Source organism: Lithobates pipiens, unplaced genomic scaffold (assembly GCF_037356315.1).
Source record: "Lithobates pipiens isolate NorthernLeopardFrog02 unplaced genomic scaffold, aLitPip1_a1.2 Scaffold_22, whole genome shotgun sequence".
In the NCBI taxonomy this organism is placed as follows: Eukaryota; Metazoa; Chordata; class Amphibia; order Anura; family Ranidae; genus Lithobates; species Lithobates pipiens.
In genome coordinates, this window is record NW_027507784.1 from 262858885 (window position 1) to 262884000 (window position 25116).

Below are 25116 nucleotides of genomic sequence, written 5' to 3' on the forward strand. Positions count from 1 at the left end.
TGAATGGTTCATTTTTTTTCCAGAAGTTTTGGGAAAATGTGGGAAAAAAATGAAAACGCATTTTTTTACGCAAAGTTGTCCATTTATAAGATATTTCCAACACATAGCATGTACATAGCAAAAATGACACCCCAAAATACGTTCTACTACTCCTCCTGAGTATAACGATACCATGTGTGAGACTTTTACACAGCCTGGCCACATACAGAGGCGCACTGGCAGATGGTGCTGGCTATTTGCTCTGGCAAATGGGGCTGGCAGATGGCACTGGCGATGGCAGGTGGCACTGGCAGGTGGCACTGGCAGGTGGCACTGGCGGCACTGGCACTGACGGCACTGGGGCTGACGGATGGCACTGGCAGGTGGCACTGGCGCTGGCAGGTGGCACTGGCAGGTGGCACTGGCACGTGGCACTGGGGCTGACGGCACTGGGGCTGATGGATGGCACTGGCGCTGGCAGGTGGCACTGGCAGGTGGCACTGGCAGGTGGCACTGGCTGACGGCACTGGGGCTGATGGATGGCACTGGCGCTGGCAGGTGGCACTGGTGCTGGCAGGTGGCACTGGCGGCACTGGCAGCACTGGGGCTGACAGCACTGGGGCTGACGGATGGCACTGGTGCTGGCAGGTGGCACTGGCACTACTGGCAGATGGCACTACTGGCAGATGGCACTGGGCTGACAGATGGCACTGGGGCTGACAGATTTTAGTCAAGGTAAAAATATGTCACTCACAGATCCTCTCTCTCCTCACACGCTGTCTCTGTGTGAGGAGGGAGAGACACGGCAATGGGAGATGATCTCATATGTTTACATATGAGATCATCTCCCATTGGCAGCTGCGATCGCGCTGTGAATGGCCGCTTTGATTGGCCGTTCACGGCGATCTATGTTTGCCTGTCTCCGGGAGACACGGCGAGTACAAAACTTCCGCGATGCGCTCCCCCAGCTGCGCGCATTGCGGAAGTAAACACAAGGACGTCCAGGGACGACCGCTCGAAGGAACCCGCCTGCTCTACGGCCGTCATTCGGCTATAGGGCGGGCGGGAGGTGGTTAATTAAAGTGGTCAAACAAATCTGGTAAGCAGTTTGGATTTGTATCTTCACGTGTGTTGTGGTGCTGTTTCTCGGTGGAGGGAGTCGTAAGCCCTTTGAATTTGATGTTATACCACAGTTTACAAGATTTTTTTTTCACTTGGTGTATCTGATAATATTCACCAAAGAAGCTACAAAGACACTTATATTGGGACTTTTTTTGATTGAATGTCAATTAGTCCATGGTGCAATTTATATATTTTTTCCATGGTCACTGGATCACGATTGGAAAATATATTGATTATTGATGTCACTTTTTATTGTTAATTTTGAGTATTGTTTTTCGTCTTAAGCAATTACATTATTAGAGCAATCTATTTAGAGCGCCCCTAAAAAATTGTCAATATACAGTGCTGTGCCATAAATACTTCCCACCAAAGCAGCAGAATGCCATATACAGTAAAACGTTGGTTTAAGAGTGTTTTGCAAAACATTTTAATAAATTTTGATATACAAGCGATGTCTTGATATACAAGTAGTGTCATGTCACAACAGAGTATAAAAGAGAAAAAAGACGCTTCTAAATGTAGCAATACAGTTGCATTTAACCACTTGAGATCCGCACTATAGTCAATTGACAGCTACAGCCCGGATCTCCTTTTCCGGGACTACGTCTATTGACGTAGTCCCGTGCACGAGCGGCCTGTGCGCCCCCTGAGGGGCGCGCGCGGCGCGCTCTGTGATCGGCGAGTCTACGAGACTCGCCTGATCACCGATCCGTGCAAGGGGTCGATCCCGACCCCTTATCACGTGATCAGCTGTCAGCCAATGAAAGCTGATCATGTGATATAACGGAGCCGGTAATCGGCTATTATTCCTCCTCGCGATGTCCCGATCACCGGCGACCGTGATCGGGACATCAGTCCCGATCATGGCCAGCACTGCTAGTGCCCACCTGCAACCCTGTCAGTGCCCACCTGCCCCCTGCCAGTGCAACAATAAAAAAAAGTAAGTGCCCCCGTCGGTGCCACCCAGCAGTGCCCACAGTGCCACCCAGCAGTGCCCACAATCTGCCTTAACAAAGGTGCTGCACCCGTGCCACATATCTGTGCCCATCAGTGTCATCTACCAGTGCCCAGCAGTGCCGCCCATCAGTGCCCAGCAGTGCCACCTATCAGTGCCACCTATCAGTGCCCATCAGTCCCATCTATCAGTGGTACCTATAAGTGCCCATCCGTGCCACCCATCTGTGCCACCCATCCGTGCCATCTTATGTGCCCATCTTTGCCCATCAGTGCCGCCTTATCTGTGCCCATCGGTGCTGCCTTATCTGTGCCTATTTGTGCCGCCTTAACTATGCCTATCAGTGCCCACCAATGCAGCCTATCAGTGCCCACCAATGCAGCCCATCAGTGCCCACCAGTGCAGCCTATCAGTGCCGCCTCATCAGCGCACTTCAATGAAGGAGAAAAATTACCCGTTTGCAAAATTTTATAACAAACTTTTAAACATGATTTTTTTTTTTTTTTTTGCATCTTTTTTTGTTTGTTTAGCAAAAAATAAAACTCCGAGCTGTAATTAAATACCACCAAAAGAAAGCTCTATTTGTGGGAAAAAAATGATAAAAATTTCATTTGGGCACAGTGTTGTATGCCCGCGCAATTGTCATTCAAAGTGCATCAGCGCTGAAAGCTGAAAATTGCTCTGGGACTGAGGGGGGTTTAAGTGCCCAGTAAGCAAGTGGTTAAAGCAGGTACAACATTTAGCAACTCACATGGATCATACCTCACAACAGTCCTGGATTGCCTGGGACAGTCCTGCAATTAGCAGCTCTGTCCTGGTTTCCGGGCACCTTCATTTTGGGACAATACAGTGTCCTGGAATTGCCTCCTGGCCCTGAGACGATCTGATGCCCCCTAAAATAGCCGTTTCATCACCGCTGTCACGCACTGTGATGGGACCCTGGCTGGAGACCCCTTTTATTCTCCCGCCCCTGGCTCCCTGCCCAAACTGGTTGTTAGCCATGGCCAGCCTGGCGTCTAGCAACCAGTGACGTCACAAGGAGGATAGAGGTAGAGGTCCCAGCATTCACAGCGGAGTGCACCCGTTGAGCCAGGGGCGAAGTCGGAAGGTGGATCTGGAGGGCCTAGGTACAGGGATGACTTTCAGCGGCTGCAGGAGAAGGATTGGTTCTCCTATGTCCCGCCCTACCAGCCCTCCTCTCTAGCCTGGCACTAGCTGCATAGACACTGTAGAGAGAGTCATCCGTAACTAGGACCGCCAGCTCCGCCCCGACTTCGTGTTTCGTCTGAAGGCTGTTCCTGCTGCTGGAAAGGTAGGAGAAATGCTCCCTCCCCCGAGAACACTCATGGTCACTCTGCTCCATCCCATACTGCCCTCCACTACCCCCTCTCCCATCATACTGCCCTCCACTACCACCCCTCCCATCATACTGCCCTCCACTACTCCTCTACCGTCATACTGCCCTCCACTCCACTCCCCCGTCATACTCTCCACTACCCCCTCTCCCATCATAATGCCCTCCACTAGCACCCTCCCATCATACCGCCCTCCGCTACCACCCCTCCCATCACACTGCCCTCCACTATCCCCTCTCCCATCATATTGCCCTCCACTACCCCCCTGTCATACCCTCCACTACCCCCTCTCCCATCGTAATGCCCTCCACTACCCTCCTCCCATTATACTGCCCTCCACTATCACCCCTCCCATCACACTGCCCTCCACTATCCCCCTTCCATCATACTGCCCTGCACTAACCCCATCATACTGCCCTCCACTACCACCCCTCCCGTCATACTGCCCTCCACTACCAACCATCATACTGCCCTCCACTACCCCCCCTCCCATCATAGCTCATCCCAGAACCCTGCACCCTGTATATAGCTCCTCTCAGAACCCTGCACCTTGTATAAAGCTCATCCCAGAACCCTGCACTCTGTACGCCGCTCATCCCAGAACCCTACACTCTGTATGCCGCTCATCCCAGAACCCTACACTCTGTATGCTGCTCATCGCAGAGCCCTGTACTCTGTATGCCGCTCATCGCAGAGCCCTGTACTCCATACATAGCTCATCACAGAACCCTGCACTCTGTACATAGCTCATCCCAAAACCCTGCACTCTTTACATAGCTCATTCCAGAACCCTGCACCCTGTATATAGCTCATCCCAAAACCCTGCACTCTGTACGCAGCTCACCCCAGAACCCTGCACTCTGTACGCAGCTCACTCCAGAACCCTGTACTTGTACATAGCTCATCCCAGAACCCTGCATTATGTACATAGATCATCCCAGAACCCTGCACAAAGCTCATCCCAGAAGCCTGCACTCTGTATGCAGCTCATCCCAGAACCCTGCCCTCTGCATGCAGCTCACCCCAAAACCCTGCACTCTGTAGATAGCTCATCCCAGACATTCTGCACTTTGTACAAAGCTCATCTCAGAACCCTGCACTCTATATGTAGCTCATCACAGAACCCTACACACTGTACATATTCATCCCAGAAACCTGTACTCTGTACGTAGCTTATTCCAGAAGCCTGCACTCCGTACATAGCTCATCCCAGAATCCTGCACTCTGTACACAGCTCATCACAGAACCCTGCACTCCATACACAGCTCATCCCAGAACCCTGCACTCTGTACGCAGCTCATCCCAAAACCCTGCACCCTTTAAATAGCTCATCCTATAACCCTACACTCTGTGCATAGCTCATCTTATGCAGCGTACACACGATCAAACAATCCGGTGGAAAAGTCCGGCAAACTCAAGTCCGCCAAACAATCCCCCCCGTGTGTAGCCTCCGGCATACTTTTTTGACCCGACAGTACGGCGGACTTAGAATTTCGTGTTGCACATCAATCTGCCCGCCGGACTCGCATTTCGGCGGACAATCCGGCCGTGTGTATGCCAGTCCGCCGTACTTTTGAAATGAGCGGACTTTTCCCGCCCGGAGAAAAGTCCGCTCATTTCGAGCGGGTCTCCAGGTAGGCGGGGCCTGCGAAGGAGACGTCGCTGGCCCCGCCGCCTGGTATGGACTTAAAGGGGAACCCCCAACGCCGAAAAAAAACGGCGTGGGGGTCCCCCCCAAGTCCACAACAGACCCCTGTCCGAGCACGCTACCCGGCCGGCCAGGAAAGGGGGGCGAGCGAGCGCCCCCCCTCCCGAGCCGTACCAGGCCGCGTGCCCTCAACATGGGGGGTGCCTTGGGGAGGGGGGGGCGGTCTTCTGTCGCCGCTGCCGCCTTCTGTTCTTCTTCTTCTTCTTCTTCTCCTGGAGATGTTGACTCGACGCTCTCTTCGGCCACAATGCCAGGGACGCGCTGCACGGCCACTTATATAGGGACAAGGGGCGGTGTCACATGGCTTTATGTCACATGGGTTGGTCACATGGGTTGATGTCACATGGGGACTGTGACATCGTAAGGGGGCGGGGTCACCATGTGACACCAACCCATGTGACATAAAGCCATGTGACACCGCCCCTTGTCCCTATATAAGTGGCCGCGCAGCGCGTCCCTGGCATTGTGGCCGGAGAGAGCGTCGAGTCAACATCTCCAGGAGAAGAAGGAGAAGAAGAAGAAGAAGAAGAAGAAGAACGGAAGGCGGCAGCGGCGACAGAAGACCACCGCCTGTAAAAGAGCTATAAGAAGGCGCGGTGGCCCGGCAGAAGAACCGAAGAGGGGGACAAGACCCCCGAAGTCGGGAGAAGAGGCCGGCGGCGAGGAAGAAAGTCGGACTCCTCCGCTAGCAAAAGAGCTACAAGAAGATAGCGGAGGAGTCCGGCGAGAAGACCCCCGAAGATGGAAGACCCCCGGAGCTGTGCAATAAAGTATTTTATCTCGTGTGTTGTGTTTTTTTTTGTACTTTTATTTTACAGGTGAAGGGGTAGGGGTACATTGTACCCCATACTCATTCACATAGGGTGGGGGGCCGGTATCCGGGGGCCCCCTTATTAAAGGGGGCTCCCGGATTCCGATAAGCCCCCCGCCCGCAGACCCCGACAACCAACGGCCAGGGTTGTCGGGAAGAGGCCCTTGTCCTCATCAACATGGGGACAAGGTGCTTTGGGGTGGGGGGGCCACGCGGCCCCCCCTTCCCCAAGGCACCCCCCATGTTGAGGGCACGCGGCCTGGTACGGCTCAGGAGGGGGGGGGCACTCGCTCGCCCCCCTTTCCTGGCCGGCCGGGTAGCGTGCTCGGACAGGGGTCTGTTGTGGACTTGGGGGGGACCCCCACGCCGTTTTTTTTCGGCGTTGGGGGTTCCCCTTTAAGTCCATACCAGGCGGCGGGGCCAGCGACGTCTCCTTCGCGGGCCCCGCCTACCTGGAGACGCGCTCGAAATGAGCGGACTTTCCTCCGCGTGTGTGGGCGAGTCCGTTCATTTCGAAAGTACGGCGGACTTAGTACGGCGGACTTAGTACGCCGTATTAGTCCGCTGAAAAAGTGCCGTGTGTGGTCAAGTAGCCCGTTCGAAAATTCCAACGGACAGTTTGGCGGACGTCCGCCAGACTAAGTACGTCGGACAGACGGCTACGTGTGTACGCGGCTTTAGAATGCTGCACTCTGTACATAGCTCATCTCAGAACCCTGCACCCTGTATATAGCTCATCCCAGAATCCTGCACTCTGTACATAGCTCATCCCAGAACCCTGCACTCTGTACATAGCTCATCCCAGAACCTTGCACTCTGTATGCAGTTCATCCCAGAACCCTGCACTCTGTACATAGCTCATTCCAGAACCCTGCACTCTGAACATAGCTCATCACAGAACCCCGCACTCTGCATGCAGCTCATCCTAGAACCCTGAACATAGCTCATCCCAGAACCCTGCGCTCTGTATGTAGCTCATCACAGAACCCTACACACTGTACATAGCTCATCCCAGAACCCTGCACTCCGTACATAGCTCATCCCAGAATCCTGCAATCTGTACACAGCTCATCACAGAACCCTGCACTCCATACACAGCTCATCCCAGAACCCTGCCCTCTGTACGCAGCTCATCCCAAAACCCTGCACCCTTTAAATAGCTCATCCTATAACCCTGCACTCTGTGCATAGCTCATCTTAGAATGCTGCACTCTGTACATAGCTCATCTCAGAACCCTGCACCCTGTATATAGCTCATCCCAGAACCCTGCACTCTGTACATAGCTCATCCCAGAACCCTGCACTCTGTACATAGCTCATCCCAGAACCCTGCAATCTGTATGCAGTTCATCCCAGAACCCTGCACTCTGTACATAGCTCATCAAAGAACCCCCACACTCTGCATGCAGCTCATCCTAGAACCCTGAACATAGCTCATCCTAGAACCCTGCACTCTGCATGCAGCTCATCCTAGAACCCTGAACTCTATACATAGCTCATCCCAGAACCCTGCACTCTGTATGCAGCTTATCCCAGAACCCTGCACTCTGCACATAGCTCATCCCAGAACCCTGCACTCTGCATGCAGCTCACCCCAAAACCCTGCACTCTGTACATAGCTCATCCCAGACACCCTGCACTCTGTACAAAGCTCATCCGAGAACCCTGCACTCTGTATGTAGCTCATCACAGAACCCTACACACTGTACATAGCTCATCCCAGAACCCTGCACTCTGTACGTAGCTCATTCCAGAACCCCGGACTCTCTACGTAAGCTAATTCCAGAACCCTGCACTCTGTACATAGCTCATCCCAGAATCCTGCACACTGTACGCAGCTCATCCCAGAACCCTGCACTCTGTACGCAGCTCATCCCAAAACCCTGCACCCTTTAAATAGCTCATCCTAGAACTCTGCACTCTGTGTATAGCTCATCCTAGAATACTGCACTCTGTACATAGCTCATCTCAGAAGCCTGCACCCTGTACATAGCTCATCCCAGAACCCTGCACACTGTATGCAGCCCATCCTAGAACCCTGCACTCTGTACGCAGCTCATCCTAGAGCCTAGCACTTTGTACATAGCTCATCCCAGAAACCTGCACTCTGCATGCAGCTCACCTCAGAACCCTGCACCCTGTACAAAGCTCATCCCATAACCCTGAACCCTGTATGCAGCTAATCCCAGAACCCTGCACTCTGAACTCAGCTCATTCCAGAACCTTGCACTCCGTACGCAGCTCATTCCAGAACCCTACACTCTGTACATAGCTCAACCCAGAACCCTGCACTCTGCACATAGCTCATTCCAGAACCCTGCATTCTGTACGCAGCTCATCCCAGAACCCTGTACTCTGCACGCAGCTCATCCCAGAACCCTGCACTCTGTACGCGGCTCTCCCAGAACCCTGCACTCTGTACCTGGCTCTCCCAGAACCCTGCACTCTGTACGCGGCTCTCCCAGAACCCTGCACTCTGCATGAAGCTCATCCCAGAACCCTGCACTCTGCATGCAGCTCATCCCAGAACCCTGCACTCTGTACACAGCTCATCCCAGAACCCTGCACTTTGTACACAGCTCATACTAGGACCCTGCATTCTGTACACAGCTCATCCCAGAACCCTGCACTCTGTACGCAGCTCATCCCAGAACCCTGCATCTGTATGTAAGGTATGCCAGATCCCTGCACTCTGTACATAGCTAATCCCGGAACCCTGCCCTCTGCAAGCACTTCATCCCAGAACCCATCACTCTGCATGCAGCTCATCCCAGAACCCTGCTCTCTGTACATAGCTCATCCCAGAACCCTGCACTCTGTATGCAGCTCATCCCAGAATCCTGCAATATGTACGCAGCTCATCTCAGGATCCTGCACTTTGCATGCAGCACATCCCAGAACCCTGCACATAGCTCACCCCAGAACCTTGCACTTTGTATGCAGCTCATCCCAGAACCCTGCACTCTGTATGAAGCTCATTTCAGAACCTTGCATTCTGTACGCAGCTCATCCCAGAACCCTGTACTCTGCACGCAGCTCATCCCAGAACCCTGCACTCTGTACGCGGCTCTCCCAGAACCCTGCACTCTGTACGTGGCTCTCCCAGAACCCTGCACTCTGTACACGGCTCTCCCAGAACCCTGCACTCTGCATGAAGCTCATCCCAGAACCCTGCACTCTGCATGCAGCTCATCCCAGAACCCTGCACTCTGTACACAGCTCACCCCAGAACCCTGCACTTTGTACACAGCTCATACTAGGACCCTGCACTCTGTACACAGCTCATCCCAGAACCCTGCACTCTGTAAGAAGCTCATCCCAGAACCCTACACTTTGTACGCAGCTCATCCTAGAACCCTGCACTCCGTATGCAGATCAAGCCAGAATCCCGTACTCTGTACATAGCTCATCCCAGAACCCTGCACTCTGTATGCAGCTCATCCCAGAACCCTGCAATCTGTATGCAGCTTTCCCAGAACCCTGCACTCCGTATGCGGCTCATCCCAGAACCCTGCACTTTGTACGCAGCTCATCCCAGAACCCTGCACTCTGTATGCAGTTCATCCCAGAACCCTGCACGCAGCTCATGCCAGAACCCTGCACTCTGTACGCAGCTCATGCCAGAACCCTGCACTCTGTACGCAGCTCATGCCAGAACCCGCACTCTGTACGCAGTTCTCCCAGAACCCTGCACTCTGTATCCGGCTCTCCCAAAACCCCTGCACTCTGTACGCAGCTCATCCCAGAACCCTGCACTCCATATGCAGCTCATCCCAGAACCCTGCACTCCATACGCAGCTCATCCCAGAACCCTGCACTCTGTATGCAGCACATCCCAGAATCCTGCACTCTGTACGCAACTCCTCCCAGAACCCTGCACTCTTTACGTAGCTCACCCCAGAACCCTGCAATCTGTGCATAGCTCATCCTAGAACCCTGTGTAGCTCATCTCAAAATGCTGCACTCTGTATAGATCTCATCCCAGAACCCTGCACTCTGCATGCAGCACATCCCAGAACCCTGGACTCTGTACAAAGCTCATTCCAGAACCTTGCACTCTGTACACAGCTCATCCCAGAACTCTGCACCCTGTAAGAAGCTCATCCCAGAACCCTGCACTTTGTATGCAGCTCATCCTAGAACCCTGCACTCCGTACGCAGATCAAGACAGAATACCGTACTCTGTACATAGCTCATCCCAGAACCCTGCACTCTTTACATAGCTCATTCCAGAACCCTGCACTCTGTACATAGCTCATCCTAGAACCCTGCACTCTGCATGCAGCTCATCACAGAACCCTGCATTCTGCATGCAGCTCATCCCAGAACCCTGCACTCTGTACACAGCTCACCCCACAACCCTGCACTCTATACACAGCTCATCGCAGAAACCTGCACTCTATACACAGCTCATCCCAGAACCCTGCACTCTGTACACAGCTCATCCCAGAACCCTGCACTCTGTACACAGCTCATCCCAGAACCCTGCACTCTGTATGCAGCTCATCCCAGATCCCTGCACTCACTATGCAGCTCATCCCAGAACCCTGCACTCTGTACATAGCTCATCCCAGAACCCTGCACTCTGCATGGAGCTCATCCCAGAACCCTGCATTCTGTATATATCTCATCCCAGAATTCTGCACTCTTCATGCAGCTCATCCCAGAACCCTGCACTCTGTACTTAGTTTATTTCAGAACTCTGCACTCTATACATAGCTCATCCCAGAACCCTGCAACTGTACGTAGCTCATCCCAGAACCCTGCACTCTGTATGTAGCTCATCCCAGATCCCTGCACTCTCTACGCAGCTCATCCCAGAACCCTGCAATCTGTACATAGCATATCCCAGAACCCTGCATGGAGCTCATCCCAGAACCCTGCACTCTGTACATAGGTTGTCCTAGAACCCTGCACTCTGCATGCAGCATACATTGCTCATCCCAGAACCCTGCATATAGCTCATACCAGAACCCTGCACTCTTTACGTAATGCAACTCTAAACCCTGCATTCTTTTATCTTTTTTTAAAATAAATGTGCTGGGGTTTGTATGTATCCATGAGACTCCTCCTTGTGGAACAAAAATAAAAGCATATTTCAAAGGTACAAGGATACCGAGTCTTGTTTAACCAGTTCCCGACCGGCGCACGCCGATGTACATCGGCAGAATGGCACGGGCAGGCATATTGGCGTACAGGTATGTCCAATCTTCAATGCTGCCCGCCATTGCGAGCGCGCCACCGCCGGCATGCTCGTATGCCGGTCGGGACCCCCGCGAGTCCGGTCACGGGTCCTGCGGACTCGATCACCGCGGGCATACCCGCGATCGTCTCATGGGACGGCTGAATGGAGGAAATGCCGTGTAAACAGCATTTCCCCATTCTGCCTAGCAACTAGTGATGCTGATCTCTGCTCTATGTGATTAGAGCAGAGATCAGTGTTCACTAAATGAAAGCCCAGCCCCCACACAGTTAGTAACACACCTCTAGGAACACTTAACCCCTACACTGCCACCCACTGGTTAACCCCTTCACTGCGTGTCATTTACACAGGAATCACTGCATTTATATAGCAGTGATTACTGTATAAATGACAATGGTCCCAAAAATGTGTCAAAAATGTCCGCCGCAATGTCGCAGTCACAATAAAAATCGCTGATCGCCGCCATTACTTGTAAAAAATAAAATAATAAAAAATTATTAATAAAAATGCCATAAAACTATCCCTATTTTGTAAACGCTATAACTTTTGCGCAAACCAATCAATAATCGCTTATTGCGATTTTCTTTTACCAAAAATATGTAGAAGAACACGTATCGGCCTAAACTGAGGGAAAAAAAAGTTTTTTATATATATTTTTGGGGGATATTTATTATGACATAAAGTAAAAAATAATGCGTTTTTTTCAAAATTCTCACTCTATTTTTGTTTATCGCGCAAAAAAATAAAAACTGCAGGGGTGATCAAATATCACCAAAAGAAATCTCTATTTGTGGGAAAAAAAAGGACGTCAATTTTGTTTGGGAGCCACGTCGCGCAATTGTCAGTTAAAGCGACGCAGTGCCAAATTGCAAAAAGTGGTCCGGTCTTTGACCAGCAAAATGGTCCGATCTGTAAGTGGTTAATGATGCCTCATTAAGCTCCTCTCACTGTCAGAAGTTTGACAATGTCCACATTTACCACGGTCCGCTACAGAACCCGGCTACAGAAGACCAGGCCACTGCTAGTAAAAGAGCTGGAAGAAGGAGCAGAGGCCCGGCAAGAAGAACCGAAGAGGGGGACAAGACCCCCGAAGTCGGAAGAAGAGGCGGCGACGACAGAAGACCGGGCCACCACTAGTAAAAGAGCTAAAGGAAGAAAGCGGAGGCCGGCAAGAAGAACCGAAGAGGGGGACAAGACCCCCGAAGAGGGGGACAAGACCCCCGAAGTCGGAAGAAGACCCCCGGGTGGCGACGAAGAAGAAAACCGGGCTCCTCCGCTAGTAAAAGAGCTAGCAGAAGATAGCGGAGTCCGGCGGGAATACCCCCCAAGATGGAAGAAGACCCCCAGAGTTGTGCAATAAATTATTTTGAAACCTTGTGTTATGTTTTATTTACATTTTTTCACCAGGTGAATGGGTAGGGGTACATTGTAACCCATACTCATTCACATAGGGTAGGGGGCCGGTATCTGGGGGCCCCCTTATTAAAGGGGGCTCCCGGATTTCGAAAAGCCCCCCGCCCGCAGACCCTGACAACCAACGGCCAGGGTTGTCGGGAAGAGGCCCTTGTCTTCATCAACATGGGGACAAGGTGCTTTGGGGTGGGGAGGCCGCACGGCCCCCCCTCCCCAAAGTATCCCCCATGTTGAGGGCACGCAGCCTGGTACGGCTCAGGAGGGGGGGGCGCTCGCTCGTCCCCACCCCCTTTCCTTACCAGCCGGGCTGCGTGCTCAGATAAGGGTCTGATATGGACCTTTGGGTGGACCCCCATGCTGTTTTTTCAGGGTAGGGCTTCCCCTTTAAGTCCATACCAGGTGACGGGGCCAGCAAACGTGTCAATCTCGCCCATGGAGGCGGCGGCATTGACCTCTCTCGCTAGTTCCGTCTACCTGGAGCCACGTTCAAAATGAACGGACTTTTCTCTGTGTGTGGGAAAGTCCGTTTATTTCAAAAGTCCGGCGGACTAGCACAAAGACGGCCGGGCGGACAATTTTTGAGTCAAAACTACTTTCTAAGTCCGCCGGACTTTTGGGGAAAAAAAAGTCAGCCGGAGCCCACACACGTGCGGCGGATAGTCTGATCATGTGTACGCGGCATCAGAGGCACCTCTCTTCTTTTATACTCTGTAGCTCCTACCAGATTTTGCTTCTAATCACCTTGTGGAGGCTTCCATTTTTGGATGGGCATTTTATGGTTACACAACCTATCACATTGCTATAATATTTTTATATGGACTATAAACTGAAGGATTTATGAATAAATGGTAGTGGAACAAATCATTTGAGTTTCCATTATTTCTTATGGGGAAATTCGCTGTTGATAAACAAGTGCTTTGGATTACAAGCATGCTTCTGGAATGAATAATGCTTGTAATCCAGGGTTTTATTGTAGTATATACAGTGCTGTGTCATAAATACTTCCCACTCATTAAAGAAAATATTTGCATGTTTTTCATTCTTTGTTGACTCACAGTGATCTCCAGCACCCACTTCCTGTTTACCTGCATTCCACAGAGGCCATATGGCGTGTCCCAGAGAAGGTGGCCTAGCTGAATGTCATATAGCTCATATACACTGATCAACCATAACACTATGATCACTGACAAGTAAATAATTATCTCGTTAAAATGGCACCTGGAAATTGCTGGGATACATTAGGCAGCAAGTGAACATGTTGTCCCTGAAGTCGATGTGTTGAAAGCAAAAAAAAAAAAAAAAAAAGGGCAAGCGTAAGGATTGGAGCAATTTTAACAAGGACCAAATTGTAATGGCTAGGCAACTGAGTCAAATCATCTCCAAAACTGCAGCTCTTGTGGGATGTTTTTCCAGTCTGCAGTGGTCAAGACTTACCAAAAGTGGTCCAAGGAGGGAAAACCGGTAACAGGGTCATGGGCAGCCAAGTCTCACTGATGTATGTGGGGAGTGAGAGCTGGCCCATGTACTCTGATCCAACAGAACTGTTGAAAGAGTTAATGCTGGTTCTGATAGAAAGGTGTCAGAACACACAGTGCATTGCAGTCTGTTGTTTGGGACAGTGTAGGCTCAGACCTGTCAGGCTGTTCATTTTGGCCTATGTCCACAGCCAGAACCTACAATGGGCATGTGAGCATCAGAACTAAACTATGGTGCTATGGAAGAAGGTAGCCTAGTTTGATGAGTTCAAGAAAGGTTGAAGGAACACAACAATGGTTGGTTAATTACTAAAATTTAAGATTATATCATCTGGTGCAGCTCTGCATGGTAGCCAATCAGCTTTCAACTTCAAGTGGTTGTAAAGGCAGAAGAATTTTATCTTAATGCATTAAGATAAAAACCTTCTGTGTGCAGCAGCCTCCCTCATGCTTACCTGTTCCCCATCTCCATCCAGCGATGTTGCACGAGAGACTTGGCTGTATGGGACTCTCCCTCCTCATCTCATTGGCTGAGACAGCAGCGAAGAGCCATTGGCTCCCACTGCTGTCAAAGTCAGTGAGCCAATGAGGAGAGAGAGGGGGCAGGGCCAGGCCACAGCTCCATGTCTGAATGGACACAGAGCTGTGGCTCGAGTGCCCCCATAGCAAGTCGCTTGCTGTGGGGGTACTCAACAGGAGTGAGGGGCCAGGTGCGCCGGAGAGGGGCACAGGACAAGGAAACAAAACCACTGCACAGAGCAGGTAAGTATAACATGCTTGTTGTTTTTAACAAAAAAAGAGCCTATAGTATTTTAGCTTGTTCAATTAAAAGAGAAGTATGGGATTTTTTTTTTTAGAATCATACTTACCTAGGTTGATGCAGCATTGTTCCAACACTGTGTGCATGCAGCTGATAGCAGCTACAAATAAACTCAGCGCCACTTACTAAAATACCTTGTGATACTAATTGTGAGTACTCTACTTATCAAACTAGTATTGTGATAATGTTATAGCTGCTCCCTAGAAAGGATCTATAATAAGAAACTTAATTTGCTGAGATTTGGTGACAGTAGGTGCGCTTTTAAAAAAAATAGGAAAAACCTCATATCTTGGAAGAATTCGAAAATGCTCCCCCAGAGATGGGATTTTTAGGCAGCAAAATTATGGGTCAAGTCATAGTTTTATAAATAATCCAAAATTTATTAATAAAAAAAATGTATAGACAAAGTGGTTAAAATATGAGCTCCAGCAGGACAGTTGTACTATAACACATGTGTCTATGGGTATACAAAACAGACTGAAATGTTTATACAGACAGATAATAACAGTGGTCCGCAATGTAGAAAGGCTCTGACGTGTTTCAACCCACACTAATGGGGTCTTCTTCAGAGGGGCAGTCTGCTGGGTAAAACACATCGTAAATACATGTATCGGCTACTGAATACACACAATACATGCACAGACATTACATAAATATTTCACATAGTTACCCCAGGATGTATATCCAAAGCATGAAATTGAAGGAGAAAGTTTAGTCCTGCATAGCAATCTCTTTAAAACAGAAGATTTCCTTCTTTCCTGTGAGGGGACCCCAAAAATGCTCACCAGCTAGCCATCCCAACTCGGAAAATTTGTAAATCCAGAGACACGTCTCACGAGAGGTCACACTAACAATGAGACCCCCCGACTCGGCGTAAACCGCCGGTAATTGGAACACAGCTGGATTGCGCCTGCAGCAGAGGTCAATCAAGGAAAGACATAATGTAAAATAAACTATATCTCAAAAAATGTATTTTAGAAAAAATTGTTATTGTAATATTGGCCACCACTGATGTATATATTGCGACACCACATGTGTAGAGAATTACTCAGATTCCCATGTGTGGTGAAGCGTGAAGGGAGGGAAAATAAAAGACACTAAATCAAGTCAGTATAGATATCTATATATAGGAGACCTCGTATATACGGTAATAAAGGTTAATAAACACAGGGAGAAAAAAAAGGAAAAATAATGGTTTATTAGAATAGAATTATTTAGCTTATTATAAGGAAGGTGAAAGTGTGGTGAAAATGGAATGTAGAATAAAGTGGAATGTGAGAGAATAAACCTCATATCTTAGACATCACATTAAATGAGTGAAAAATACTACAATAACACCCATACGTGATTGAAGTGGTGTACCAACCCACTAAACATACAATAATAACCAAAAAACAATTGCAAAAAAAATAATTAATTAAATAGTCCCAATTTGATACTGGATAAAATCATATAGCCAAAGTCCATGCAGTGATCAAACTCCACAGATACAATTGTTATAGACTTCATCTAAATCCATTTGCCAGAATACAATGACATCTTCTGAAATTAGTGGAAAATTCCTTCACCACAAATTTGAGCACAAAGACACCCAATCGTGAAGATACAGTAGTCTCCTTACCAGATTGTAGTGACTACTTTAATTAAAAAGATAGTCAGCTGAGCTTGTGCAGGTAAATGCCTGCTCGCATGGAATATGATACAAACTCTATGAAAAACTCCTTCCTCCTCATAGGCTCAGACAGGGCACGAAGAAAGAGAAAACAATATCCATAGCATAATACTGTTTATTTAAAACAAGAATTTAAAAAACATAAAGCCAAATTGCTGTTTACATTACTCAGTGCCCGACCTGGCACTGGGGCTGCTCGCTTATCAGATCGTTTCATGGTGTGCTCGTGGTTCCTTGTTGTGTACAGCGTGCGCTCCACCGAATGCGACCGACAACCAAGAGGACCGGAATTTTGTGTATACGAACGTGACCAGGTATTGCCTCGACGTACGTTTCGTTTTTCACATCTTCAGGAAGCGTGCCTGGTCACAAGGTCAACATTGTTTATAGTGTGCCAATCGATTGTAAAGAGCCAATGTAAAGCAAAAATTTGTGCGCAGCCTCAGTCCCACTCAAGGCATAATGAACGGACCGCCATTCGCAGCATAATTTGCTTAAATTCTAAAATTAAAACCTCTCACTAAAAATAATGCCATTATTAATCAAACAACATCAGAGGGGAAAACTATATAAAAATCCATAAATACAAAGTCTCTATTTGCAATTCATGATGACGCTAGATCATTAGCAATAGGGTATCCTCCTGTCATTCATATAGTTGACCTCTAGATGTCACTCTATATGAAGAGACTACACCATATCACTATTATAATGGCACTAACCAATAGACTGATTGTCCATTTGCACATTACTCATTTAAAATACTCTACTTCCATTATTTCTGTACCAAAAACTTTAAACAACCCCTATTTTTTTTATTTAAAAAGATGTAAACAAAACTCCGTGATCCCCGACATCATTTATGTTTTATCCACCTCATTCTCTCCTATACTTTTCTTGTTTTATATGCACCTAAATTTATATCTTAATATTCGTTCATCTTTAATGCAGATTAATAGAGACTTGATCCAAATGTTAATGTCATGCTCCCACATTAAGGAGAGAAAGAGGGGGGATTTCCCCACTCTCCCGGCATGGGACAAAAAACAATTTAGATCAAGCTCTATATTCATTCCTAACAGCTGCATTGTTTATTTTTTTGAGATTTCTCTTTTCATATGTGTCCCTCTCCAATGTTTTGTGATCTTATCAATACCATAAAACTTACAGAGGGTAGGGTCACTATTATGGTGTCATCTAAAATGCCTTGACATGCTATGATTGGGAAATCCTTTATTAATATTCGTAAGGCGTTCCTATATTTGAATTTTTAATTGTCTAGTTGTTCGGCCTACGTACTGCATTGACCATGGACACTCCAAGCCCTTGTACACACGGTCGGAGATTCCGACAACCAAATACGTTATACCGACGGATTAATTCCGGACGAGGTCCAGAAGTGATGTTACATACACACGGTCGGACTAAGTTGACGGAATTTCCGGTTGCCAAGAACGCGGTGAAGTAAGCCGCGTACGGCGGGCCTAGAAAAGGGAAGTTCAGCACCACGTCCGGCACCCTTTGGGCTCCTTCTGCTGATCTTGTGTGCATCGCGTGTTAGTAGAAGTTTGGTGAGAGATTCACGCTTTTCAGATTTGTGATTCAGTTCGCTACTGCTCTTCAGTTTCTGCTTGTCTTTGCGTATCTGATAATCAATGCGTGTAGTCAGTAAGTATTTGTTTCTCATTGTGGACTATATCTTGGTATAGTATGCTTTGATTTGCATTGCTTATTGTCGTTCTTTCAGGCCTTGCTGTTTATCGTGCTTTCTGGTGTCCGTTCTGACCAGCCGACCGTTTTCAAACCATGTTTCGTCTACGTACTTGTCATAGAGTTTGTGCTGTGCAGGGGCTTCGTGTTGGGGTTCTTATTTTGACACAAGCCCGGTCCATGAACAGGGAGGGGAGGCGTTTGTGGACCAAGAATTGGTTGCGCCAGCGTGACCAGTTCTCGCACATGCCTTTGCTCCGTGAGATCCGGGAGAATAATCCTGATGATTTCAGGAATTATATCCGGATGACGGACCCCGTTTTTCACCATCTGCTGGCTTTGCTGACCCCTTATATCACCAGGCAGGATACCTGCATGCGGCAAGCCATCACTCCGGAGCAGAGGCTCATCGCTCAGGTCCTGCAGAAGGACTATATGAAGGCAAGTTTTATCCTTTAACATCACATTCTATGTATTTAATGATTGCTAATGTCTTGCATTTCTTTCCTCATTCCCTAATTACCATCATTGCAATATGCTCTAATTCATATGCTCTGCCCCTTTGTCCTCATGCATATTTGCCTCACTAACTTCCCCACCATGCTCTTCTTGCCCCATAAAACTATAGTCTAGTCACTTACCAATGTCTTGACCCCCCCCCCCCCCCCAACTGCTAGGTCAGCTGCTAGCAATCCTCTATCTGCTGACTTTACCAAACCCAATACACACTATATCTACCTTTTTGATGGTCACATTTATGGATGAATTCACCAAAGCATGTAGTGCAAGGGCCTGCCTCAATACTTTCAAATGCTATCATTTTTTTTTGTTTTTTCCCCTATTATTATCTTGATATGTAATAGCAGAATGTGAAAATGTGCTTCCATTTGGTTTCTTTTTGGTATTATGACACTTCTTACCTGTCCGGTGGGCTGCCAATAGTGTAAGTAAGGAGGGGCTTCCCAAAGTATCACACATTATTTAGGCATTCAGCTCTCAATCAAGTGGAGAGGGTTACCTGTCCAAAACATCCCCCCCCTCATTTTTTAGCAAGGGCCCATCACATGGGGGGATGGGGGGGGAGGTGATGACTCTGATAAGGGGACCTTATACTTTAGGCTTTAAATACTCAGTTCCCAAAATGTTATACTGATCTTGGCCAAAAATGTTGGTGTCTAATCTGCTTGCAATGTTGGTTTGCAAAATTACAAATTTTTGGTCTTGTTTCACTTCACAGTGTCCTTCAACGCCACATGAATGGCAGACTGTGGCCTCCCACTTTGCCAGTCGTTGGGACTTTCCCAATTGTGGAGGTGCAATTGATGGGAAACACGTCCGCATCGTCCCACCCCCAACTCGGGGTCGCACTATTTTAACTACAAGGGGTTTAATAGTATCGTGATGTTGGCGGTGGTGTCTGCGACCTATGACTTCTTGTATGTGGATGTGGGGCAAAATGGCCGGATGTCGGATGGTGGAGTGTTCGCACAGATGGAGTTCTACTGGCACCTCCAGAGTGGCAGTCTGGGCTTGCCACCCCCAGAAGAGAATCAGGAAGGACTCCCATTCCTCTTCATGGCGGATGAGGCAGTTGCCCTGGCAAACCATCTGATGCGGCCTTTCCCGATGAGGACCCTCACCCCGGACCAGAGGATTTTTAATTTCTGCCTGTTCAGAGAAAGAAGAGTGGTGGAGAACACTTTTGGTATACTGGCCAGCCGGTTCTGCCTTTTTTTAATGCCTATCCACATGGCGGAATACAAACTAAATCACATTGTGCTGGCGTGCTGTGTTCTTCACAATTTCCTAAAAAGACATTCTGCAAACTATGCGGTCTCAGTTGTCCAAAATGCAGACTTGCTGGAAAATGAGAACCTCACGGGCCTTGAAACGGCTCATCCTGGCTTGCCCCCTCAAAGCGCCCGTGAGGTTAGAAACCAATACATGAAGTACTTTGTGGGTAGGGGCGGCCATTGATATGCCAGACAATGTCTGAGCGGCATTTTAGGAATACATTTTTCTTTGAAACTCCAATATTTGTTTTCATTTATTGCTTGGCTTGGTTTTAGGTGTCTCCTAGGTAAATTTATGTTTTTTTTCTTGTTGTGCCTTTTTCTACAACAGTGCAAACCCAAGTTCTGAGTGAGATGAGGGGACAGTCTCTTCTTCAGATAATCTTATTATGTTGTGGGTCTGCTACACACACACCTTGTTTTTGTTAACTAATGTATGTAGTGCATTACTGACCAAAATCTTGCTAATTTTCAGCACCATGACAGAAATATGTGGGCTCCGGAAAATGGCATGATTGTAAAAATTAACACATCACTGTGGGTGTTATTTACTAAAGGCACATCCACTATGCACTACAAGTGCACTGCAAAAGTACACCTGAAACGTGGAGTTGCCTTTAGTAAATATTACCCATTGTCACCGAAAACAACAATTTTACTACAAATACTGCTTTTGCGCATTGAAAAAGGAAGCCACACATTGTTGATAATTTAACTTTTTAATCAAAGCACATTCACATGTGCGTTTAGAAAAGGGTTGTACAACAAACCAACAAATTGGGTGTATCAAAAACATTATTTCCTGACAGACTCCATGGCAGCCAACGTGTGGTTTAGTCCCGCCTCCATTACCCTATAGGACGATACTCCCATAAATCTTTGCTCGCTGCCAGAGGCTGTGTTCTTTTTTTGTCCTCCTCCATAGGACCTTGCATGTGTCTTTTTTACCCTGAAGACTTGCATTTTTTTCTGCGATGCGGACCGGCTGAGCGACTTGGAGTCGCATATTTCCAATAAGCTCTAGCTACTAGCTGAGTATGGAAAAGGGTATACGGAAGAGGCGCTGAAGAGGTGTATTCCTGGTCACTGACAGGTTAAACCGCGTTTTAGTCGTGAGTCTAGCTACTAGCAGGTGACTATCGCTCCCCCCCTGAAGTCTGGCATGTGTTTGGGGACCTACCTCGGCTGGTGTCCATGTACAGGAGTGGTGAGCTTTATGTTTGTCTCCATGGCAGCCATTCTATGTCGTTTTCTGTCTGTTTTTGTGTTTGCCCTGTGTCTCTTTTTCCCCCATACATTGTTTGTCTGCGGTGTGTCTGGCAAGCTACTTCCCAGTTCGCCGCTCGATCGTTCTGCGCATGCGCGAGACCGGTGCGAGGATGAGGCTTGGTTCGCGCATGCGCGTTGCGGGCTTCGTGCATGCGCACTAGCGTTTTTATGGCGTAATTGATGACGTCATTTAGGCGGCAGTTTTAAAAACAGAGAACAGCTTTCATAGCCTCTGGGATGCTTGTAAAGCCTGCAGTGCCATTCCTGAGCCATGATTTCTTCAGTAATAGGTATGTGTCTATGGGGAAAGGTCAGATTATCTTTGCTTGTCCTAGCTGTTCTCTGTGTTTAATTGGGGCTGTTTTATGCTGATGGATCACTTGGATGCCTCGTCGCCTGCTAGTGGCCAGCCCTCTCGTAGCAGGTACTTTTTGTTCCTGGGTTACCTGCCGGGGACGACGACGACAGTGGAACATTAGGGTATGTTCCGCTAACACAGTTGGTTTTCTCCTTTTTTCAGCCCTTCTAGGTCTACCCAACGCCGGAGTTCTCACCAAGGAAGTTATTCATCTAATTCCAAACCACCGGCATTCCTCTTCCAGATCCAGACGTCATGATTCTCCTGCGAGAACTAGTCTCCGTAGCCGGGAGCCTTCCCGCCCTTCTACGGCTTGCTCAAGTCACGCAGCTGAAGGTTTATGTTGGGGGTGTAGGATGCAGGTTCCTGCTGACAAGTCCCTTTGTGATGCCTGTTATGTCAAAGAGACAGGCGAAAGGAGTGACTCTGACCAACAGCTGAAGTCTATGGTTGAGAAGTTGGTCAAGGACAGTCTAAAGAAATTTGAAGCCCCCCATTTGTCTCCCATAGAGTCTCCAAGGTCTCCGGGGAGGGATGCTCAGGCCCAGGACACATGGGATTTCTCTCAGCCTAGCCATCCATCTGCTGTCCTCTCAGATAGTGAATCTGAGGAAGAAGAGTCTGGTTCGGGTTTTGACTTTTCCTTGCTCCCTCCTTTGGTCAAAACCATCAAGGAAACACTGAACTGGGAAGAGCCGGTAGTGGCTCTGGCGAAGCAAAGAAAGTTCTTTAAACAACTAAAGAAGGAGCGTATTAGCTTCCCTTTCCTCTCAGGCCGCGTACACACGGGCGGACTGTTCGCCCAACCTTGTCCGCTGAACAGTGTTTGGGCGGACAGTCCGCTCGTGTGTGGGCTTTCAGCGGACAGTTTCAGCGGACAGTTGGACGGACAAAGTCTTTCGGAAATTCCGAAAAACTGTCCGCTGAAACTGTGTTTGAGCGAACAGTCCGCCCGTGTGTGGGCCTGTCCGCTGTACTTTCGAAATGAGCGGACTGTTCCCGCTCGGAAAGTCCGCCCATTTCGAGCGCGTGTACAGGTAGGCGGGGCCCGCGAAGGAGACGTCGCGGGCTCCGCCGCCTGGAATGGGCTTAAAGGGGAACCCCAACGCCGAAAAAAATCGGCGTGGGGGTTCCCCCCAAGTCCACACCAGACCCTTGTCCGAGCACGCTACCCGGCCGGCCAGGAAAGGGGGGCGAGCGAGCGCGCCCCCCCTCCTGAGCCGTACCAGGCCGCGTGCCCTCAACATGGGGGGTGCCTTGGGGAAGGGGGGGCCGCGCGGCCCCCCCACCCCAAAGCACCTTGTCCCCATGTTGATGAGGACAAGGGCCTCTTCCCGACAACCCTGGCCGTTGGTTGTCGGGGTCTGCGGGCGGGGGGCTTATCGGAATCCGGGAGCCCCCTTTAAGTAGGGGGCCCCCGGATACCGGCCCCCCACCCTATGTGAATGAGTATGGGGTACAATGTACCCCTACCCATTCACCTGTGAAATAAAGTACAAAAAAAAACACAACACATGGAAAAAGTATTTTATTGCACAGCTCCGGGGGTCTTCCGTCTTCGGGGGTCTTCTCGCCGGACTCCTCCGCTATGTGTGTGTAGCTCTTTTGCTAGCGGAGGAGTCCGGCTTTCTTCCTCCCCGCCGCCGGCCTCTTCTCCCGACTTCGGGGGTCTTGTCCCCCTCTTCGGTTCTTCTGCCGGGCCACCGCGCCTGGTCCGGTGGCCCGGTCTTCTGTCGCCGTCTTCCGTTCTTCTGTCGCCGCCTTCGGTTCTTCTGCCGGGCCACCGCGCCTTCTTGTAGCTCTTTTACAGGCGGTGGCCCGGTCTTCTGTCGCCGCTGTCGTCGTCGCCGCCGCCTTCCGTTCTTGTTCTTCTTCTTGTTCTTCTTCTTCTTCTCCTGGAGATGTTGACTCGACGATCTCTCCGGCCGGAATGCCAGAGCCGCGCTGTGCGGTCACTTATATAGTGACAATGGGGCGGTGTCACATGGTATATGTCACATGGGTTGGTCACATGGTGACCCCGCCCCCTTACGATGTCATAGTCCCCATGTGACATCAACCCATGTGACCAACCCATGTGACATATACCATGTGACACCGCCCCATTGTCACTATATAAGTGGCAGCGGAGCGTGTCCCTGGCATTCCGGCCGGAGAGATCATCGAGTCAACATCTCCAGGAGAAGAAGAAGAAGAAGAAGAAGAAGAAGAAGAAGAACAAGAACGGAAGGCGGCGGCGGCGGCGACGACGACAGCGGCGACAGAAGACCGGGCCACCGCCTGTAAAAGAGCTACAAGAAGGCGCGGTGGCCCGGCAGAAGAACCGAAGGCGGCGACAGAAGAACGGAAGACGGCGACAGAAGACCGGGCCACCGGACCAGGCGCGGTGGCCCGGCAGAAGAACCGAAGAGGGGGACAAGACCCCCGAAGTCGGGAGAAGAGGCCGGCGGCGGGGAGGAAGAAAGCCGGACTCCTCCGCTAGCAAAAGAGCTACACACACATAGCGGAGGAGTCCGGCGAGAAGACCCCCGAAGACGGAAGACCCCCGGAGCTGTGCAATAAAATACTTTTTCCATGTGTTGTGTTTTTTTTTGTACTTTATTTCACAGGTGAATGGGTAGGGGTACATTGTACCCCATACTCATTCACATAGGGTGGGGGGCCGGTATCCGGGGGCCCCCTTCTTAAAGGGGGCTCCCGGATTCCGATAAGCCCCCCGCCCGCAGACCCCGACAACCAACGGCCAGGGTTGTCGGGAAGAGGCCCTTGTCCTCATCAACATGGGGACAAGGTGCTTTGGGGTGGGGGGGCCGCGCGGCCCCCCCTTCCCCAAGGCACCCCCCATGTTGAGGGCACGCGGCCTGGTACGGCTCAGGAGGGGGGGCGCGCTCGCTCGCCCCCCTTTCCTGGCCGGCCGGGTAGCGTGCTCGGACAAGGGTCTGGTGTGGACTTGGGGGGAACCCCCACGCCGATTTTTTTCGGCGTTGGGGTTCCCCTTTAAGCCCATTCCAGGCGGCGGAGCCCGCGACGTTTCCTTCGCGGGCCCCGCCTACCTGTACCCGCGCTCGAAATGGGCGGACTTGCCTCTGCCTTACGTGGGCGAGTCCGTTCATTTCAAAAGTTGAGCGGACTGTTTGGCAAACAGTTCGTTGAAACAGTCCGCTCGTGTGTGGGCAAGTCCGCTCATGCAAATTTTGAGCGGACTGTTTGCCCAAACTGTTTGACGAACAAGGTTGGGCAAACAGTCCGCGCGTGTGTACGCGGCCTCAGAGTTGGGAGAAGTGATCTCGCATAAGTGGAGCAAAGTAGAGAAAAATAATTCTCTTCTATCTAAGATTCAGAGACTTTACCCTTTCAAGGAGGAAGAAGTTAAATATTTGGAGTCTTCCCCTCTGGTGGATGCGGCAGTAATGAGACTGGTCAGACATGTGACCCTTCCCCTAGAGGACACAGTCTCTTTTAAGGATGCTCTG